This window comes from Thermobia domestica, chromosome 1, assembly GCF_964235325.1.
Source record: "Thermobia domestica chromosome 1, izTheDome1.hap1.1, whole genome shotgun sequence".
NCBI classification, from domain to species: Eukaryota; Metazoa; Arthropoda; class Insecta; order Zygentoma; family Lepismatidae; genus Thermobia; species Thermobia domestica.
This window is the reverse complement of record NC_137454.1, coordinates 75,124,496-75,135,474: the sequence shown is the minus strand read 5'-3', so window position 1 is coordinate 75,135,474 and position 10,979 is coordinate 75,124,496. Positions and strand designations below refer to the sequence as shown.

The following is a 10,979-nucleotide window of genomic DNA, read 5'->3' as shown; positions in this document are numbered from 1 at the left end:
ATACGTGGCCTATATATTATATATCCCCAAGTGCAGCTAAAATCTGTGCCAAGAATAACATTTTCACAAAGACTATGACTTTATGGAAATCTTATTACGCGCGGTAGCCGGTCAAAACCATGGTCTCTAATTAAGAATTTCTAAAAAAAAAAAAAAAAAAAATTCCGACTCTCAGAAACTGAGAGATGTTTCGAGTAAAGTATGGAAAAAAAACTAGAATAAGGCCGATTAAACAGAAGAAATCAGAACACGAACTTGCTAGAATTATTAAAAAAAATAAATAAGATAAATTTTTACACTAGTAAGTTATCTGCTAAACTACTAGTCGGTCCCAGTCCTTCCTAGTCGCTCCCAGCCCGCAAGATTCGCTACATCTTGAGACGTCAACTAATTTTAAAACACTATATATGCTAGATGTAGAAGAAATGAAAATTCATGGACATTGGGATTTTGGACGTTCTTGTACGGTAACACGAGGTACTGTTCTAATAAATTTACTAGCTTATTCGATCCTATCCACTTCGTCACCTATGCGAACAGTAATTAACTTGGATTGATGTAAGATGAACACATATATTTAAACTGTACTAGTTTTGCAAACAGCTAATCTGTTATGCGATTAATTGGAAACTATCCTGAATCGTTTCCTACATGACCACTATTCGCATCGTCAGACTGGATGATCAGATAGTATCTCCGATTACTATCAAATGTTGAGCCACGAAGTAAGAATACAATCTATCATTTGCTACATGACATGCTATCCTCACACAAAATTATGATGTAATGGTCAGTGTACTAAATATTTATTATTATTATTATTATTATTATTATTATTATTATTATTATTATTATTATTATTATATAATTAATACCTTGTGGCAAATTTCTCAACTGGTCACATATATACACGAGTGTCCTAATATTTATTCACATTTAGTACAATATATATATATATATATATATATATATATATATATATATATATATATATATATATATATATATATATATATATATTATCACCAGTGGCGTATTTAGGGGGGTGGCTTCCGGGCTTAAGCCCCCCCCGAAATCTTACTTAGTATAGTAAAGTAAATGAAATATCTTGCAGAATTTTCACATTTCCAGGCAAAGCCCCCCCCCGAAAGCTAGCAAAGCCCCTCCCGAAATAAAATCGTAAATACGCCACTGATTATCACCATCTTTATTAATTTATATTTATTCTCATTTATAACAAACATCTTTATAGATACCCTGTTCCATCATTTTGCCCTAGAGTGTTCAAAGCAGTCTCACTATCAGTGGCGTATTTACGATTTTCTTTCGGGGGGGGCTTTGCTAACTTTCGGGGAGGGCTTTGCCTGAAAATGTGAAAATTCTGCAAGATATTTCATATACTTTACTATAGTAAGTAAGATTTCGGGGGGGGCTTAAGCCCGGAAGCCCCCCCCCCTAAATACGCCACTGCTCACTATATATGTTGAAATCAAAAAGTCACTACAGTACACTGATCAATAAACGAGAATTTGTATGAACTCATACTAATTTTTTTCAGTACAAACTACAGTATATTTCACTTCACGGCTTCATATCATTCATTATATACAACGAGGATTCAATATCATTCGCTATTCTCGTAAATAAATGCAATTATATTTTTAAAGGCGACAACAATGCGATCGTTCACAGAAAGCAACGAAGAGAGAGAATTTGAAACAGCAGCCTGACAACAGAATAATGCCATATAGACAGATTTCTTTTTAGAGACAAAAGCGAAGTTTAATTGTAATAATAATTGGATTACCAGACTATATAAAGTATTGTGCTTTTCCGAGAGGCTAATTTAAAATGTAATTTGTCTACATATTTATTCATATGGTCCAGAACTAATATTTATGCATCAATAATTGCAAAAGAAGGGTAATTTTCGGGTTGACTAGATTCTTAAGTTTTTGAGTAACAAAACAGTAGCAGCGAGTACACAAGATAGCATTGGTAGTATGAAAACAAACTTTGTACTACTAAACATGCTTTGTATTCTGTTATCGGTTAACTATAATCAGTATACTATGTAATGACGGTACGGAATTACTATGAATTGCCTTTGCTGACCAAAAGAGGTGGATAATTTCAGAACATTACACTGTAAGTAAATAAATAAATCATACTTTCACTCACAGATTACTTCTACTATGTACGTATGAAATTACACACATACATGCTACATCCCACATAAACTGAGAAAGCAAATATTAACATAAATCACTACATATGTTAATTCATATTATCATGCAACTCAACTATACGTAAATCAAACAATCACTAAATTTCACCATATTCACAATCAGCTCTATGAACTGGGAAAAGGAACGAAATAATTAGAGCCCAATGGCCCTTCTATTAACTAAAGCATGTTTCTTCAATTTTTAGATAACTGTCAATGCCCCAGGATTGACATATTAAAACTATTAATGGAGAAAATGGCATTTTACTGAAGGGAAAATAACTCCTATGAATTATTGACTTAGCCCATTATTGTTGGAAGTCGTGATCAATTCAGGGGTAAATGAGATTCACTGTAAACGTTTACACTGACATAACAATAATTAATTCTACTACCAAGGAACCTAACTACCGCCATGTTAATAAATAAAAGCACAGATACTACGTACAAACACAAAGCTAAATAAGGACAAGCCTATTGAAAATTTAGAAGAAAACGGAAAATTTAGAAGGTGGAGAGGATATCTTAAATGTATTAAATCACTAAATCTTAATCAACAAAAACAAACCAATACACTATTGTTTCACTCTGTCCACGGCAACTTGTTGACGTAAACATGACGTCCTTGAATTGAGATTCCATATCTAACCGATTTTCTGACTATTCTCACTGCTTAATTTTGCAGTTCAGCGCTCCCCGCTGCTTCCAACAAGTGTATTTATTAACTGAAACTAATTTTTTCTTAATATTGTGGCTTTTCTATCCAGAAATTCAAAATTTCCCAGAGGTGGCGTGGGCTTACTGCAGTCGTGTCCCAAGTTGAACAACAGAAAACGCGCCATAATACTAAGACGTCAGAAATAAAGTTCCAATCAGAGCAAAGAGTTTTAGCGGCAGAAAATATAAAACGAATGAAAAATATTAAAACTGGATGAAACCAGATTTTGAGAGGATATGGGCATCTCAGTGGGACATACGGGGTCTAAGTTATTCTGACAAATATAAAATTGATGTATAATTTCAGCAATTTCTGTCCAATTAGCGAGCTATGTTTTTCTATCGCATTAAGATGTATACTTTCAATAATCATCCATTTGAAATGCCCATATACAGAGTTTACAATGAAATAATATATAAATAAAGAAATTATTCCCCAAAATATAATTCTTCCTAGATTATTCCAAAGCTCCCAAATTAATTTTTGTTAGAGTAAAGAACAAATGAATTTAATACATAATCCGAAAATTATGTGTTGAAAAATTTACAGTACATGGTACGTTCGGAAAGTATTGGGTCCCTCCAAACAAGAATTTCATTACCTTGATTGTAATGGCAAATTGCAGGTGGGAGATACTTTTGCTGATGACTGTTCATAAGGACATAATGCATACCCTCATTAGGAATATCATTTCGGCTTGATTACAATGGGTAAATTATTTTCTAAAGTTAAATTTATATATATATATATATATATATATATATATATATATATATATATATATATATATATATGTGTGTGTGTGTGTGTGTGTGTGTGTGTGTGTGTGTGTTCAATTCATAATAATCATAAAATAAACAATATTTCTATATATCATTATTTTATTTCATCAATATCCATAAAATGAAATTATTCATACATAGGAAAGAAGGTATAATTTCTGTCTTTGAATAATCTCCATATCTCCATCATTTAGAATAAGAGAAGAGCAGACTGGACTTTAGTGTGACAATTGATCCAAACTATGGGCTCTAACATTTCTGAAGGGGAAATCAATGCATCTATTATTGCGAAATATACATTTGTATCTACGGCTGTAAGCTACGTAAGAGTGGGAAACACTTACAGCAAGAACTGCAACCAACAACAAAATCTGAAAAGAGAGAAATAAAAACATACAGTTTGAAGTTTAGTAAATTCACAAAATATTTTAGAAATTAGAAAAAAAGGGAGAAAGAAAGAAGTTCAATAGAAACATAATAGTCTGCTTCTTCTATTGTCTTTCGTAATCTAAATTTTATAAATAAAGAGTTAGAAACCAAAGTAAGAAGATCCCAACGAGTGCTCCATGACCATTATTTTGTTACAGTTGGACGTGGGAAAAACCCAAATGTAGTGATTCATTTCTGAAGTTCGTGATACTGGTATTCAGTAATCAAAATCTATGATTGACGTTTAATGGACAATTGATGTTTGATAGCTATAGGCAATAGTAACGTTGAAATAATCTAGATACCTCTTCTATGATTAATACAATAAGTTGACTTAAAATTATTATTATTATTATTATTATTATTATTATATGATTAGATTGATCTATTGATCTAGAAAAGGCTTTTGACCGCGTGAAATGGGAATTGTTGTTGGAAGCTGTAGGGCAGGTTTGATTGGAGTGAAAAGATCGAAGAGTCATAAGAAACTTATACATATACCAACAAGTAAGTGTTAGAATAGTGAAGGAAACGACAAAAGATTGTTCGATTGGAAGGGAAATTCGACAGAAATGTTTTTTTCCTATATCCTATATTAAGCTTACGAGAGAGAAATCAAAGCCAGGCATGATTTTGATAAAATATTACGTTTCATCAAGGATAAATAGAGAAGCTGATCTATTGTAGCAGGCAATTCTTCATTTCTTTTGATGCGTACGAAGATTGTTAATTAACACTATCAACGTCTTTATGTGCTTACTATGGCGAAAATATAGACAGTTCTAGAAAATGGACAAGAAGGCATAACGTTATATGTAGTGTATCTTTACTAGTTGGTTGATTAAAGTTTAGCGTTCCTTTCAGCACGGAGGCTATATGAGATGTGGGCCCACAGCTTAACATACGATCAGAACCATATAAGCGAGCAGACGGCTGGGACGCTAAATATATAGCCGCGGGAGTATATCTACTGGTAACTAGCTGTGTGACTGTCTTATATTGATTTAGAAAGAGTAAACGCTTATTCAAGTCAAATATTTGAATACTATAAATAAAATGCAGGTGTAACTGGTCATCATTCGAAATACACTCCCTACATGGGAGTAACAACTATATGAAAACTAGGAATGAATTATGACGGTGCACCTCAATTATGAATGAATACTAATAGCAGCATCCTAATCTTCGGCTTGCTCTACACTATAGATTAAAGTGATTTGTAATTAACAGCTCAATTTGCTGTCATTTTACATTTCATTACTTTGACTTCCAGCTAATTGGAAGCTACACAAATATTCAAATTCAAATGTGGGTACGGATCTTGTCTCAATGTTAAAGAGCAGAGCAGGTTCATGTTCTGCATTATCACTATGCATTTTCAAAAATTTAAGTTGAAACAATACAGTTTAAATTGTAATTAAGGTGGATCACCACAAGAAAGTCAATACATATTTTAGCTCATTTCCTTAATTACTGTGCAGTGAAACGTTACATATTATAAATATTGTACTATAAGATAGAGTTACGTTTCAGCTACAATACAAGACATTGGATCGTTTATTTGTGTCTTCTGATATCGAAAAAGATAACAATTGAAAGAAAATATTATATTCGTTTTACAATGAACACACAAGGTGTCACTTGCTGTTAGATTTTACTAGAAATGCTCAGTTTCGTGAAATGTTTATATGTAGGGGAAAGGGGGGGCATTGGTACACTGGGCACATTGGTACGAGGTAGATATTTTTCCACTGTGAAGAGGTAAATGGACAATAGTTTGGTGTTGGAAATATTGGTGACAAACGAACACCGTGAGGCACAGTTGATGGATGGACGCAGCATTCTTTTCTCTGTGTAGAAAAGAACTTCATTTCTTAGAGCAAAAAGTAAGTTTTGACTTAAGTCTTTGTAGGCTTATATTTGTAATAAGCACTGGAGTTTTGAAAACTTATGTATATTGCATGAAAGTGTAATTCTTTAAAACAATTTCGTTTATGTTCAATTGCCCTGCGTGGAATTATTTTTTAGTTATAGGAATTAAAGATTCTGAAGTTCGGTTGAAGCACATTAGTACACATGCATGTGGGGTGGATTGGTACGGACCAATGTGCCCCTACTTCTCTGTACCAATCTACACCTTCCATTAGTAATTATAAGGGTAGACTACTCTTTGTGCATTTTCCATGTATCACAGTTTTCATTGTGATTAACATCAACTAGAAAAAGTTACTAATAACATAGGCTATATCATGTGTGATCGCTTGATTTCCGTAATCAAAACATAAAAATTAACCAGAATAAAATGGAAAACTTTCCTATTATTATATTTCCGACTTTCCGGAACTATAAGTATAGCCTATAGGTACACAAACCTTCGAATAGAAAATTGTTTAACCATTTAGGAACCACGATAGCAAAAATGTGACGATTTTTTCCCCCAGGTCATAACATGCAAGTGATTTTAATGGGCACATGTCTAACAAAATCAACCCCAAATATATATTTGTACATGGACGCTAAAATCCAGCATGCAGTAATCGTAGTATTTATTCAACTTTCAGCAACCTATTTGATGTTATTCGGCGAAGTTCTCGAAACTTTACTATTATAAAGGTAACAAAGAAAGTTCTGTATTTTTGTTGAGGTCTGCGTTCAATTAGCCCTCAAACCGTGAGTTGAATGCGAATGAAGATAAGTCGAAGGTTAGTTGTTGGTGTGTATATATCCAACATACTACCTGATTAAGGCAGTTCAGTTACACAGTGAACTTGAGTAAGGACAGAGTAAACATAAGACATCCACAAGGTGTCCTAAGATCGGGTATGGTGTACCAGTTCAAACTGGGGTCAAACGCCGCTGTAGCAAGGGAGAAGATATGCCAGGCCTTCTGTGAGAGTGTCTTGACCACTCGGACAGTGCAACGGCGGTTTAACAAGTTTAAAACGGTGACGAAACACTGGAAGACGCACCACGTGCCGGAAGACCAACACATGTACAAAATGTAGATCTTCAGGCAGCAATTAAGGTGAACAGTAGCCAGACAGGTGAGGAACTGGATCTACAATTCTGTGTGTGTGAAGAAACCGTTTGGTAGCACCTCTATCAATTTGGGAAACACTACAATTTGACTCGATGGGTTCCACATGATTGGATCCGAGCCAGAACGCAACGCGAGCAGATTCCTGTGGTTCTTTGCTGTCTTGTCTGAGGAAGGGGAAATTTTTGGAAGGGTGTTGACATATGATGAGAAGTGGGTCCTGTACGAAGCTCCATGGCGCCGTCATCATCGTTAGCATCCCATGAACCGGTTCAAAAACATCCAAAACCAGTACTGTACTTTGGTCGTCCTGTGTTTTTCGTGGAATGCTTGTGACAACGTGCATCGGAAACTACTAGCAGCTTTTCAGAGCATCATTGCAACTCTGTACTGTGAGCAGTTGGTTTGTATTCAAGAACAACTCAGAACTCTAGAGCTAGCACATATGAATCGCACAGGGGCCCTCCTGTTACAGGACAACGTTAAGCCCCACATGGCTAGGATGACCCGGGACACCATTTTATGTCTTTTAAGAGATACACTACTGCATCCTCCATACTCCCCGGACATTGCGCCATCCGATTACCATGTGTTCTACCGCGATGGAATCCATGGCCTTCCAGAGCGTTGGCAGAAGGTCGTCGATGCTAATGGGATATTTTTGATCTTCCAGGTACGTCTTAGGTATCCGTAACATATCGATATTCGAAGGTAGTGGGTGAAAAAGCGGCAGAACTTTCTTGGTTACCTTTATAATAGCAAAGCTCCGCCTCCTTTGGAGATAAGGGGACGCTCCAACCAAAATTATGACATTTTTTCCAGTTAGTAGTTGAAATATGAAAGATTTCAAAATTTTGTGAACTGTAGGTAGCCGTTGGATTATTTACTTCTACTTTTCCTTATAGAGACAGAATCTTATTTATAGTACGTTTTTATCTTTGTAAATAGCTTGCGGAACTTTTATATTTTAAATGTAGCTAAAGAATCACAGTTTAAGTAGGAAAAATAATGTTTCTCAAGCTGACGATATGTTCTAAAATCTCAGGTATGTAAAAATGTCCCATCTCTCCCCTATGTGTAAAGTATTTTAAAGTAACGATCTTATTACGAAATAGATACATATTGTTTGACCGTTTTTCGTGTTTTCTTTCACATTTTATTTAAATATTAATTTACATATAAGGAAATAGATTTTGAGAAGAAACTTGCGCAGAACAGCATAATACGCTGTTGCCAAATTTGAACGTTTACTGTGGTTGTCACAATAATCATATTCTTGGATTCTAGCGTTGCAGTTTGCGAAGCGGAACTTATGCTGTAAGGGTAGAAAATTAATTTCTTCAGCAAGTATCCGAGCAGAATTCCATCATTACTTCCTTTATTATCCAGCACCAGTAACACTCGATATTACCTGGCAACGCTGCACTATTAAGCACCGTTTAGCATAGCACCGACAAAAACTAGTGATCCACCTTAAACTGTTGTAGAAATACAGAAATGTAAATCTAAATGTGATCATGGTCTTGTCCTATTTTTAAATAATTGAATTGGAAGAATGTAGTTTTTATCTCGCAATTAATTCGTCACAATAGTTTTAAAGCGGTAAATTGCCTTAGCTAGCATAATTTATTAACGTCAAGCAAGGAAGCGATAGTTTAAGAAGTAAAGCGGATTATTAGCGTGATTGTTTATTAGTATTAGAAATAAGCGTGAAACACTGAGAGAATTGATGTTCAAAAACATTATTTTGGAACCCTACAGCTCGATTACTAAATAAACACTTTGCAGAGTCGTTTTTACTAAGAGCTTAACTAATGTGTGATTTATTTAGTAACATGTAAATGAGGTTAACAACGATTTATATCGAAAATGACCAACTGTAACTTTTCCGTAGAGTTGTCCAAATACAATAGGGGAAAACAATGTAAGAGATAATAGGAATCACTTTACTTGATTTCTCCTAAATTGTTTGGAGAACCTTGGGAAAAAAATCGAGGTTGGTATTTTTCGATATAAATCGTTGAAAACTTCATTTACATGTTACTAAATACGAAGGTTAGCATCACACCTTAGTCAGGCTCTAGAAACAACTCTTCATAAGGCCTTTAATATTTAATTTGGAAAAGGTTGGAATTAAGATAATGAGAGATGGAACTAAGTCTAATTAGCATCGCAGTAAGCGTTTGACTAAACTGTGCAACATTTTGATTAGGTTAGTCACGACTTATAATCTAAAGAACGATGCAACAATTTTTCCGCAATGTTGACCCGGCACAATAGGGCAAAAATTAACAGGAAGACAATATTCTCGTTATTTTCTATCATAAAATTGGACATCCTCGGATAAAAGTAGTGGCTGGTCTTTTATCTATATAAATCGTAGATAATAAATACATCTCCATATAATTTTAATTATTTGTTATGAAAACAAACAATATGAAATGTTAAACTTCAGATTTTACTACTGTTTGCAAAATGTTCATATTATTGCTTAACTAAGTGTCCAATATAATAGTAGCTTATTGCCGTATTGATTATGAACTAAGCAAATTATTTTCCGGTGCAATGTGATAACTTACTAACACTCGCGCTTTCTGCGTGTATGCCCTTATATGTGGTGATCACCTGAGATACTTTTAAACAGTGAACCTCGTTTTAAAATAGCCTCAAAAAGATACGTTTACTCAAAGTACTTAATTAATTATTATAATTATTACAGTGACATATATACTTAGAATTTCAAACTTTACTTACCAGATAGAACTTCATTGTTGCAATGATGACTCCTATCCCGAAACTGAAGTGGATTTCTATAGCGTGTGCTGAGAAACCATTGCTTATATATGTTCCAAACGGAATCAAAATATACATTTAAATACTAATTACGATACTGGATGTTTTTAAAAAAGACATTGTTACTTATCATGTTTACTATTGAAGCCTACACTGGTTCATTCCAAATTTCCCCTAACAGAAAAATGATAGTGATAAGCAAGAAAACTATAGATAGTATTATTAGTTTCTGTCATAATTAGCATAATTTGTGATACTGAATAAATTTATGTTATTAGCTTGTTTACACATTTCTTTTTGTCTTCGTTTTCCAGATATTCTTTCTGGAAGAAGATAATAACTTGTCTACCCTTCAGGCATAGTAAGTCAGAAGAGCAGAGCAAAGCGGATAGTCTTGTTTCTTATCATAAATATGTTAGGAAAGTGCTGTGAATAGACATATGGCGCGTTCAGTGCACAAGGGAACCAAGTTTATATCTTGGTCAGTCGTTTTGGACATATTTTATCTTTGAAACCTCTATCTGAAACTCCTTTCAAAGTATAGAATATTCATGTTTAAATTGAATCACTGGTTGGAGAAACGTCATAAGTCAATAATGTCAATAATGCTAAAAATGAATTATTTGTGACGTTTCTCAAGTCAGAGACACTTGTTTCAGCAACAAGTTGAACAAACTATTACTGTAACGCCTGACATATCACAAGCCAAAACTGTAGCTACCCTTTTAAGAATCAAAGCTACATGTAAACTCATTTTCGGCATGTGACTGACTTATGACGTTTCCCAAATTAGCGATTCAATTGTAAAGAACTCTTATAATGTATTTAAATAATGCATTGCTACACAGAGAAAAATCCGTTTTCAGGACAGCGGTATATTGTACAAATATACGGTATCTTCTTGCTTAGTATAGAAATCGGTACGTAATATACGTTATCCGCATGCTACATAGGCACTGCCCTTAGACGTCACATCATGCCGTTGCAGGATGT

The 10,979-nt window shown here is 34.2% G+C and overlaps 1 long non-coding RNA gene across 1 annotated transcript; it reads right to left on the bottom strand.

Moving 5' to 3' along the window:
* Positions 1-3,808: 3,808 nt before the first annotated feature.
* On the bottom strand, positions 3,809-10,148 carry LOC145686298 (uncharacterized). Its single transcript, XR_014131581.1, has 2 exons — positions 9,948-10,148; positions 3,809-4,098 (listed from the first exon to the last, which is right to left on the bottom strand). It is a non-coding gene; the product is annotated as an uncharacterized LOC145686298 (long non-coding RNA).
* Between the last annotated feature and the right edge of the window lie 831 nt (positions 10,149-10,979).